This window comes from Cibotium barometz, chromosome 58 (genome assembly GCF_041138505.1).
Source record: "Cibotium barometz isolate CiBa-2024 chromosome 58, ASM4113850v1, whole genome shotgun sequence".
NCBI lineage: Eukaryota > Viridiplantae > Streptophyta > Polypodiopsida > Cyatheales > Cibotiaceae > Cibotium > Cibotium barometz.
Genome location: NC_141103.1, coordinates 25,491,058 through 25,504,211, shown reverse-complemented (window position 1 = coordinate 25,504,211; position 13,154 = coordinate 25,491,058).

Here is a 13,154-nt window from a genome sequence, read left to right as displayed (position 1 = left end):
TCAGGAAAATATGCAAACGAGCACGGTTGTTTTTGTGCTCTATTGTAGACAGAATAGTGCTGTCTGTTTGGTGTTGTTGATCCTGCTCATTGCAGGCAGCTAGGCAACAGCCAGGCAGCACTATTCTGCCCAAAAAAAAAATTCTGCTACAGCGTCGGTATATGCCCCGATACCACAGTCGGTATATACGTTGGTATAGACGCCGGTTTACCCCTCGGTATACATTCCGGTATAGATGCCGGTTTAACCGTCGGTATAAATAACGGTATAGATGCTGGTTTAAGCGTCGGTATTACCCCCGGTGAGCATCGGTATAGGCGCCGTTATATGCGCCGGTATTAACACCCGACACTTATACCGACGCTGCGGTTCCGGCGCTTATACCGGCGCTTATACCGATGACGAGGCTTTTTTAGACACCGTTAAATAGCGCCGGTACAAGCCCCGGTATATGGCTAATATGTAGTAGTGACACCGCCCAATCCTGCCCAATGCATGCTCATGGTCTGGGCATGAGTTGGTAGTCTTCAATGGGTAGGGGGTTTACACATCACCCAAGCCAGAATCTTTCAAAAGGGAAATTGCTTATCATGGGCACCAGTCAGCTGCCACCTCACCTTTTGAAGTCTGCCCAATTTTGGTTGTGTGTAATGGGGGTGCGCCCATCCAGCCCAATCTAAGCATCCGATTGGCTCCCAACATTAACGATGGGTGGGCAGACCTCGGTGTGTAAAGGCCCTAATTCAACATTGCCCGAATTTCAGAATGTCTCAATCATATACAAATTTATTCAAGCTTCTTGTTTAAATTTGAAAACATCACAGTTCTATCCAAAATGCATCCTGAACTTTTGCCCACGTAGATATTGGCCCTAGTAAGTATATGACCTTACGTTGTTCTATCTTAAATTAGTCTATATTTACGGTCTACGCACTACATAGTACCCTATATCATTTTTACAAGTAACAAATGTGAGTATTAACTTGTGACTTAAAAGTATTAACATGTAAAGTACCATTGTCATATACTAGACCCACATCCAAGGCCAAACACACACAATACATATATAAACCTCGAGACATATATATACCTCTAGGGTCTTATATCTGATGAAACCCTACACCTCAACCTTGGGCTTCATTTTGACACTTTATCATTTTTGAAAGGTGCCACTTTTGCAACCTTTTCTTTATTTATAAGCATCAAATGAAGCTTAAAATGCTTATGAAGCCCAGAATAGGGTTCAAATTAAGGCATGCAGACAACCAGTTACCACGTGATAGCTTGCAGAGGTTTCAAATCAAAAGTCTAAGCACTCTTAAAGCTGATAAATACAAGATATATTAATAGCTATGCTTGCTAAAATGTTTTTTTCATTTTTTGTGTTTTGTTTTTGTGTGTATGTCTAAAGAGTTCCTACCATATGAACCACTCCACAATCCTTAAAACAATAGAAATAGATTTAGTCCACATCGACACTCAACATGCAAAATTTATGTAAATATCCTTACAGTCTTGACAAAAGAAAAATAATAAACAAAGACTTTGCTATGACTTACCAAAAGGTTATGATAGTGTTTCTGTAAAAAGCACTGACACAACCACATGCTAGCTTTCACAAGTTTCAAATCAAAAGTGGGAACCACTCTTCATAAGACTCATAAATACAAAGCTATTTTAATAGCTATGCTTGCCAAAAAGTTCTTACCATAAATAACTCAGCATTACAATCCGCAATGTAATATCCATAGATTCAATCACCCTCTACTCAAGGATTTACGTTTGCTTTGCCTTGGTTTTGGAGAGTTGTCTCTTCAGAAGCCACTTAAAACCCATGTTATTGATTGGGAGAGATAATCTTGCAAATAGAATAATCGTTGTAGCTGGTTTACTCTTCTATTACTTAGACGTTGAACATAAAAAATCGATCCTATCAAATTACCCACAATAATAACTATAAAAGGCCATATATAAGATGAGAAAAAACTCACCATTACTCTTCTAAAAATCCACTTCAAAACTTTGGTAAACCGGCGATAAGTAATCTTCCCAAAGATCCAGAAGTATACCAGTGGTAAGTTTGTTCAAGCTATAATCAATGACACTATACTAAAAAAAGTGAATTAAATAAGCACAAATCTATTCACTCCAATAAGAATTTAAAGATAAAAAAATGAATAACAAATATGGTATTTACATTAAAGACAAGACTTGCACATTAAAATAAGCTTAAAACTGCTTTCTAAGTTATTCAATCTTTGCGCTCTAACAGTAGAGAGAGAAGAGTTTATTATTAAGATTCCACATATTAAGATAATTAAATAAATAAGAATATAAGTATGCATTCTCTAGGATTTAGCTTTAAGCCATTATAATTTTCCATACTTTAAAGTAGTCTTGCAAAATCAAGTAAAGGATGTGAAAATTTTAAGCCCTTATAGTTTTCCATACTTTAAAGTAGTCTTCCACATATTAAGATAATTAAATAAATAAGAATATAAGTATGCATTCTCTAGTATTTAGCTTTAAGCCATTATAATTTTCCATACTTTAAAGTAGTCTTGCAAAATCAAGTAAAGGATGTGAAAATTTTAAATACATAAGCATACTTATTTCCACTAGAAAAGTAGATTATGAAATGTAATTTATTAGAAACAACATTCAAAATGGTATAGTAGACATATTATGAACTCTATATATCATCAAGATGCTAAAGCCTTGATTACTATCACTATATAAAAGAGGCCATCGTTATACGTAAGCATGCGATAAAACATAACATATCACTACAACACAATGGAGGGTTAGCCAAGAAACAATGATGGGTTTATTATCGGGTATGCCACTCCGAGCTATCTACCTAGCTAATGACATTAGTCTGGCCATTATCCGGTCCAATAGCTAGGCTATATCTAGTCCAGTAGAGCTAGGATAGTAGCCAACTAGTAGCTGGGTCAGTAGCCCACTGTTTTTTAAAAAACCAGAGAGCAAAAATAATGGTTTGTTTTTTCACAAGCTTTCTTATTCCTGTGAGGACGAGGTCAATCTTGATGATTTGATTGGGGTGACTTAAAAGAGCTAGGTCAATCCTGATGATTTGATTGGGGTGAGTTAAAAGAGCTAGGTCAATCCTGATGATCTGATTGGGTTGAGTTAAGAGAGCTAGGTGGAGTTTAGAAAGATAGTGACAAAGGAGTAAGGTGATTTGAATGACACAATAATTCCAAATAAAGGAAGAAAGACCATATATTATCAAAGTGGGGAATATGAGATCATTAAACAAATCCATAGTTGCTTGTATATGAGTAGAAGTACATGTATTAGATGCCTCATAGCTCCTTATTGGCAGTTCATTATCAAACCATGTCTTGAATTAGATCCATACATGCGAAGGAGTCACAAGAAGCTTTTAAGCATTCTCTATATAGGGAAAAAAAGATAATTTCCTAGTTATAAATGAACATAACTAGTAAAAGTGCAAACTAGAGAAAATAGAACACTTACTAGATAGCCTAACTAGGAAATCTGTTTGATACAGGGAATTTTTCCTATGTTGTGGGAAAACACAATATAGGAAAAATTCCCTATATCAAGTGTATTTCCTAGTTAGGCTATCTAGTAAATGTTCTATTTTCTCTAATTTACACTTTTCCTAGTTATCTTCATTTGTACTTTTTTTTCCCTGTATAGAGAATGTTCTCTAGTGAAAATTACCTATATGGAGATCTAAGCTACCTATACTCCTCTTATTTTATACTTTTCCTATATATGGTTTATCATTTAAAAATACCTATAAGTATATTTATAATAATTATTTTAAAAAGCTTCCCTCCTTGTAGACTTCACATATATTTCTCAGCCCTTATTTGTGGTGCCATTGAATCACTAGGGCAGATTGAATGTTTGCCTCCTTCATGCCTAAACTTTTGTTTGCGAGAGAAATGATACTCTAATGTAGAGGAGGATCCCTCTTAAACCTATACCAAATAGATTCAATCTACACCAAGTCCTCTCATACGTATTAATCTACACCACATAGACTCAAAAAAACATGATAAAATTATGCATGGTAATATAATCCTTGGTATGGTAATGATATGCTACATTTAAGATGACAGCAATGGAGTTCAAATATAACAAATGGAGAGCTAAAAGAGACATACCTTTCCTCCCCGCCTCCTTCGGACTCTTCCCCTATGCTCTCCTCCTCCTCCTCTACCTCTCTCTGGCTACAAAAACTACCACTTTCAAACCCAAAGACTCCTACCGAATCGCCGACGGTGCCTTCAGCAAGCAGCAACCTCACAGACTCCCATAATTTACATTTTCTTTGCCTTGGATTTGGACAGTTGTCTCTTTAGATGCCACTTGAAATTGATATTGTTATTGATTGAGCGATAATCTTGCTACCCACAAAAGCAATGCAAATAGAATAAGCATTTTCATACATTTATATTAGCTAGTTTACTCTTCTAATAATTAGTTGAACATAAAAAATGATCATATCAGATTACCCACAATAATAACTATAAAAAGCCATATATAAGATGAGAAATTTAAACATAAAAAAATGAATACCAAATATGGTCCATAACTTAATAATCCTCAAAAAGGTATTTACATTAAAGACAAGAATTGCACATAAAATAAGCTTAAAACTACTTTCGAGGTTATTCAATCTTTGCACTTTAATAATAGAGAGAGAAGAGTTTATTATTAATATTCCACATATTAGGATAGTAAAATAAATAAATATGTAAGTATGCATTCTCTAGGATTTAGCTTTAAGCCATAATTTTCCATAGAGGTATCCAAAGCTATCCTCCTTGAAATTGTATAGATATTTGTAATAATTAGAAAAAGACTTTAAGAACTTTCAAGTAGTCTTGCAAAATCAAGTAAAGGATGTGAAAATTTTAAATACATAAGCATACTAATTTCCATTGGATAGTAGATTATCTTAATAATGTAATTTATTAAAAACAACACCAATTTACATAACAATAAGCATACTTTAAATACATAAGCATATTAATTTACACTAGAAAATTAAATTATCTTAATAATGTAGTTTATTAGAGACAACACCATTCATCCTATTAAAAATGGTATAGTAGACATACACTACAACACATCGGGAGCGTAGTAGCATTTTTGGAAGGAAAATATCGGGGATTTTCAAGATACTTCGCTGCTTCGCAACGCTTTTTTCTTCGCTGCTAAGGTAGCGCTTCTTTCGCTGCTCACCAGTGCAATATCGTTGCCCAGCAACGAAAAAGCGCTGCTCACAATAACTTCTATAGCAGCGACGATGAAAAAGCGCTGCTCACAGTAACTTCTATAGCGGTGAAAAAACGCTGCTATACTTTAAAAATATCCCGCTTCTTTTGCCACCGCGTAGTTTTATCTTTTGAATATAATAAACTTGTACTCTGAGTTTTTTTTTTGCAGGTTTTTGCCTTTTCTATCACTTCTACCTCTCCTAAACTCTATAAATTGAGGCATTGGCCTAATGAGAATTTGTTGGTTTTTTATTATCCTTGCCTACATTAAGCTATCAGTTAATTGCTCACTAATCACGTCTTAATCATTATCTAATCTCTTTGTTAATGATGTTGATTCTAGCATTTGATCCACCATAGCTCATCACATTGCTGTAATTTTAACATGGTGTCAGAGCCTAGCCTAGAATCCATCAAGTTTATGAGCCCATTATCTAACTAATTAAGATTAGTAGATGATTAAGAAATAATCACTTTTTTAGTTATTTTCAAGTAGCCCACTATACCCCCAGCCAGTGGTGGTGGGACTTGATCTCCCTCAAGGAGCAACATTAGGGAAAGCCCTTCTAGGCATGCATAGCTAGCCTCCCCACTATCTAGCCAAGAAAATGGCGCAGCAAACCGCCCTCTCTACAGCTCACGTTCTACGCGATTCTGTAGCCGCATTGTTTTTGAAGAAAATTTTCTATTTCTGCTCCTCCAGATCAAATTGTTCTAGTTCCTCTTGGCCCTAGGGGTTTTCAAGGGTGCTCTACAAGCTGGTGAAGTCAGAATTTGATTTGATGAAGTCCATAGTGAGATCCAAAATCTTCATCAAATCTGCAGGTGACTTTGGTAAAATAGAGATTAAGCATTCAATGTTTGGTCAAATGCTAATCACTATATTTTCGTACAATTGAGGGTTCAAATTAACCATTAGGTATCTGATACAGATCCCTATAACTTCATATTATAATTGGGAGATGGTTTGATACTCCAACCATTCCGTACAAATTGGTTACCCTTGATTTAATGTAATTTCTAGTAATTTTATGCTGATAAATCTGTTGTAATCATCTCCTAAACACCAAATTAAGTTGTAAAAGGGTAGACACTACCTTGAATCTTGAAATTGGATCAAGAGGTAAGACCCCCTTCAAATTATCATGAGTACGACACAAGAAATAGCCAAATTTAATGGGGGGCAGTTTTACGCATGGCAGACAAAAACCATGTATCTGCGCATGAGGAAAAATCTATGGGGGCTAGTTGAGGGAAGAGATGAATGCCCAGAGGTGAGAGGGGAAAATGAGTCGAAGAGCAAGAATGAAAAAGAATTGGGACTTATCGCACTTAGTTTAAATGATGAAATCATTCATCACATCACAAGGATACAATGGGCAAAAGATGCATGGGATGAACTCAATAAATTATTTGGCACACAAGCTAATAATTCAAAGATAAATCTGTTAATGCAATTCTACAAATTGGATATGAAGGAAAGTGAACCTTTAATCACACACTTGAACGGATATAAAATCATTAAGCAACAGTTTTGGCAGCCTATGGCAAAAAGGTAGAAGATGATGAGGCACTAGCAGTGCTTCTGAAGAGTGTGGACAAAGGTGAATATGAAAACATTCTAGCAACACTAAAGAATGTACCTGAATTGAAGCTACACAAGATAGAAGGAGCTCTACTAGAGCAAGAGAGCAGAGGCAAAGAGAAGAAATGGCTTGACTCAAGAGCAGGAGAAGAAAAAGCATTCTTCACCCAAGGAGGATTCTCTTGAGGACGAGGACGAGGACGAGGGAGAGGCAGAGTAGGAGGAAGGACCTTCACTTCCCACAAGTGTGGAAAGCCAGGACACATGGCAAGAGACTGCTACTGTAAACCCAGTGGAGAAGGAACGACATCGGCAAACTTCATGGAGGCTCCTAAGGAAGTGGAGTCGGATCATCTTTTGTGAGAGAGAGAGAGAGAGAGAGAGAGAGAGAGAGAGAGAGAGAAAAGAACCCAGCTATGGATGAGGAGATGAATGCACTATATGGAAATGACACGACTCGGCCCGTTATAAGTTCACCTCGAAGGTAACCTCGTTTCAAGATGCGAGACACGATCAACGAACCGAAACGTAAGTGACGCCAATCGGGAATCAGGATGGATTTAAAGTGAGGCTTAATTTTCAGTGCATGCCTTTATTGACACTCAATACACAACTTGACTTTATTTATTACAAGTAACCAAAAGAGTACAATCTTGCCTCTATTCAGCACACTATGCCAGACAACTAGTTCTAGCTTGCACATGTTTCAAATCGAAAGGCTAACCACTCATAAAGCTCATAAATACAAGCTATATTGATAAGAACATTTTTTTCATTTTTGTGTTTTGCTTTTTGTGTGTGTGTGTGTGTGTATGTCTAAAGAGTTTCTACCATATGAACAACTTTACAATCAATAGAAATACATTCAGTCCACATGGACACTCAACATGCAAAATTATGTAAATGTCCTTACAATCTTAACAAAAGAAAGATATAAATACACAAAGACTATGACTTACCAAAAGGTTATGATAGTGTGTCTGTACAAGCACTGACATGACCACATGTTGGCTTGCACATATTCCAAATCAAAAGTGGAAACCACTCTTCATAAGACTCATAAATACAAAGCTATTTTAATAGCTATGCTTGCCAAACAATTCTTACCATAAAAAACTCAACATTACAATCCTCAATGTAATATCCATAGATTCAATACTCAAGGATTTACATTTGCTTTGCCTTGGCTTTGAATAGTTGTCTCTTCAAAAGCCACTTGAATCCTATGTTCTTATTGATTGTGAGAGAGATAACCATGCTACCCACAAAAGGAATCCAAATAGAATAATTACCACATTGGAGAAATTGGAAAAATCCCAAGACTTTGGAAATTTTCTTTTCCATCTACTTTTTGGTGTGTCTTACGCAATACAAACTCAAAAGTTGTGGGAGAAAGTGCATTTAGAATCTACTCTTTCCAATTATATGTCAAATGAGGGGGTTTTGACAAAAGCTTAAAAGTTTCCACCATGGTCCCCTTTTTACAATCTTACAAAATGGGAATTGGGATTTTTCCAAATTCTCTAATATGTTCTTAATAAACATTTTCTTATGTTAATATTAACTAGTTTCTTCTATTACTTAGTTGAACATAAAAAATGATCCTATCGAATTACGGACAATAATAACTATAAAAGGCCATATATAAGATGAGAAAAAAGACTCACCATTACTCTTCTCTGAAGAAAAGCCTCCAACAACCTCTTCAAAACTTTGGTAAACCAGAGATAAGTAATCTTCCCAAAGATCTAGAAGTATACACGTGGTAAGTTTGGTCAAGTTATAATCAATAACACTATACTTAAAAAAAGTAAATTAAATAAACACAAGTCTATTCACTCCAATAAGAATTTAAACATAAAAAAATGAATACCAAATATGGTCCATAAGTGAATAATCATCATAAAGGTATTCACATTAAAGACAAGACTTGCACGTTAAAATAAGCTTAAAATTGCTTTCGAAGTTATTCAATCATTGTGCTTTAATAGTAGAGAGAGAAGAGTTTCTTATTAAGATTCCACATATTAAGATAGTTAAATAAATAAAAATATAAGTATGCATTCTCTAGGATTTAGCTTCAAGCCAAATGTTATAATTTTCCATAAAGGTATCCAAAGCTATCTTCCTCAAAATTGTATAGGTATTTGTAATAATATAGAAAAAGACTTTGATAACTTCAAAGTAGTCTTGCAAAATCAAGTAAGGGACGTGAAAATTTAAATACATAAGCACACTAGTTTTCACTGGACAACTACATTATCTTAATAATGTAATTTATTAAAAACAACACCAATTTACATAACCATAAGCATACTTTAAATTCATAAGCATACTAATTTACACTAGATAATTAAATTATCTTAATAATGTAATTTATTAGAAACAACATTCAAAATGGTATAGTAGACATATTATGAACTCTATATATCATCAAGATGCTAAAGCCTTGATTACTATCACTATATAAAAGAGGCCATCATTATACGTAAGCATGCAATAAAACATAACATATCACTACAACACAATGGAGGGTTAGCCAAGAAACAATGATGGGTTTATTATCGGGTGTGCCACTCCGAGCTATCTACCTAGCTAAAGTCATGATATTAGTCAGGCCATTATTTGATCCAATAGCTACGCTATATCTGGTCCAGTAGTAGAGCTAGGATAGTAGCCAACTAGTAGCTGGGTCAGTAGCCCACTGTTTTTAAAAAAACCAGAGAGCAAAAATAAGGGTCTGTTTTTTCCTTTAATGTTTTTTTTCACAAGCTTTCTTATTCGTGTGAGGACGAGGTCAATCTTGATGATTTGATTGGGGCGAGTTAAAAGAGCTAGGTCAATCCTGATGATCCTTCCTTTGCAATACCTGCTGTTGCGCCCAAGAGTCCCCGACTCTACAAGACCGCCACTATAGACTTTTTTCTCCTCGCACCAGCTTCTGGATTGCACACGCTGGCAGCAGCTTAAACATTCCACATGGTCATGCTTACTAGCGGCCACGTCAATATTATATTTTTTATTTCTTTTAAGGCCTACAAGATGGCCGCCCCCAATACCTTCATTTCACACCCATGATTTTGTGCCATCTCTATCCACATGTAGCCACTCTCTCTCTTCCATTTCACCAATTTTAAGGCAACATTGGCCCCATAATCTTTTAACTGCTCCCATGCTTTCATACACTTCAAATACAATCTACCAGTGCCCAGTCATTTATAGGATGCGTACACATTCAGACGGTCGAACAGCTGATACCATCTCCAGCGGACCTCCAATAGACCACTTTCGGATAGGCCTGCACAAACCCAAAACAAATCCGTCCACCCTGTACACTTGGCAATGCCCTCAAAAGCAAAACCTTCACACCTGCCATGCACACGTATGTACACGAGCCCAAAAGATCTTTCAGAAAAACTCCTGACATACTTTGCCAACCCCCCCATCTGCTAGAGCATTCATGCTCAGCAGCAAAAGATAAAGGTCCAATAGCTATGTTGTGGGAAAACACAATATAGGAAAAATTCCCTATAAGTGTATTTCAAATAAGTGTATTAGTTAAAATGATTAAATAAATCAATTTTTAATTAAAAGCTCAATTAAGAAAGATGGCTTATCGAGTTGTATTTATGAATTGGGAAAAGCACCAAAAGGCCTCATAATATTTATCAATAATAAGGGCCACAAAGGGAAAGAGAAAGTCATGATCACTCATACCACCACTATCATCACAATTCTCTAATATGGTCTTACAAAATGGGATTTGGGATTTTTCCAAATTCTCTAATATGGTTTTAATAAGCATTTTCTTATGTTAATATTAATTGGTTTCTTCTATTACTAGTTGAACATAAAAAATGATCCTATCGAATTACAGACAATAATAACTATAAAAGGCCATATATAAAAAAAAGACTCACCATTACTCTTCTAAAAAGCCTCCAACAACCTCTTCAAAACTTTGGTAAACCACAGATAAGTAATCTTCCCAAAGATCTAGAAGTATACACGTGGTAGGTTTGGTCAAGTTATAATCAATAACACTATACTTAAAAAAAGTAAATTTAAAAAAAAAAGATAATTTCCTAGTTACAAATGAACATAACTAGTAAAAAAAAGATAATTTTCTAGTTACAAATGAGCATAACTAGTAAAAGTGCAAACTAGAGAAAATAGAACACTTACTAGATAGCCTAGCTAGGAAATCTATTTGATATAGGGAATTTTTCCTAAGATGTGGGAAAACACAATATAGGAAAAATTCCCTATATCAAGTGTATTTCCTAGTTAGGCTATCTAGTAAATGTTCTATTTTCTCTAATTTACACTTTTCCTAGTTATCTTCATTTGTACTTTTTTTCCCTATATAGAGCATGTTCTCTAGTGAAAATTACCTATATGGAGATCTACGCTACCTATACTCCTCTTAGTTTATACTTTTCCTATATATGGTTTATCATTTAAAAATACCTATAAGTATATTTATAATAATTGTTTAAATGATTAAAAAAATAGTACAATGATTATGAGTAAGCTTAAATTATTCACACCTTAAAATAGTATTCTAAATTAATTAAAGATTATAAAGAGAACTCCAATTTCACACATATAATATTTACTTTAAAATAAGTGTATTAGTTAAAATGATTAAATAAATCAATTTCTAATTAAAAGCTCAATCAAGAAAGATGGCTTATCGAGCTGTATTTATGAATTGGGAAAGCACCAAAAGGCCTCATAATATTTATCACAATAATAAGGGCCACAAAGGGAAAGAGAAAGTCATGATCACTCATACCTTAGCAATACCTTGTCACTCACGGGATCGTATAGAGCATAAGCCTCTAGTATTCCTACAAGAGGAGCATCATGATGTGTCCTATTAGGTTCTAAGTGTTCATCATCTTTCACTTCAACACTCATGGCAAGTTCCCATGCCACCTCCTCAGTCACATTGGAGAGTAAGGAACCCATTATGCATTCATTCGAACTGCATCCAAACGAATGATACATTTCTAGGTAATGAAATCCTATGTTGTTTTCAAACAATCCTCCATGAGGTCTGCACTTTCTAACTTGCTCGATGCAGGTGTACTTTCCAATTTTGTAAGCTCTTCTTTACAATCACATCACCTACATAAGTAGTCTTATCTATAGCTAAAGCTTCCCTCCTTGTAGACTTCACATGTATTTCTCAGCCCTTGTTTGTGGTGCCATTGAATCACTAGAGCAGATTGAATGTTTGCCTCCTTCATGTCTAAACTTTTGTTTGCCAAAGGAATGATACTCTAATGTAGAGGAGGATCCCTCTTAAACCTATACCAAATAGATTCAATCTACACCAAGTCCTCTCATGCGTATTCATCTACACCACATAGACTCAAAAAAACATGATAAAATTATGCATGGTAATATAATCCTTAGTATGGTAATGATATGCTACATTTAAGATGACAGCAATGGAGTTCAAATATAACAAATGGAGAGCTAAAAGAGACATACCTTTCCTCCCTGCCTCCTTGGGATTCTTCCCCTATGCTCTCCCCCTCCTCCTCTACCTCTCTCTGGCTACAAAAACTACCACTTTCAAGCCCAAAGACTCCTACTACCGAATCACTGCCTCCAGTGGCAACCTCACACAGACTCCCATAATTTACATTTTCTTTGCCTTTGGCTTTGGACAGTTTAGAAAGAAAAAGGAGTCATTTTATTTATAAAAGTATGTAAGTCTAAGGGGTTTTTTAAATACCCCTTGAACGCACGTGATACATAAAATTTCTTAGAGGTGAACCCCTCCAGAAGCTATTATACCTATAAAAATATATAATGAGAGTGACTAGTGAAAGGAAGTTAACACCTTAAGCAAAAAAGCTTAAAATTCCTAATGACATCTCTTAAAGGGTTCCTAGAACATCTCAACCTTCCTTTAATGATTGGTTATTTTTACAACCACATACACTCTTCCAGACGGGGTTTGTATGATTGGGAAATGCAAAAATCACATTCTTGTGAGCACTAATGCATTTAAAATGAAACCAACAATGGAATTTACTCGCCTCCTTGAGCTAAAGTTCCCCTAGAAGCCACTTCATTGCATGGCTAGCCCCTTGTTGGTTGACATTAGGTCTCAACAAACCTTTTAGGATATTGCAAGTCAATTTCTTACATGCAAGAAAGAGAGAGGCATTATTCACAACATTTAGCAACTGAGCTTCTTGGCTTGTCTGCTGAGAATGCAAGACACAGAAAGTTAGATTGGAAGAACAAGAGTGTCAAATCAACAAACT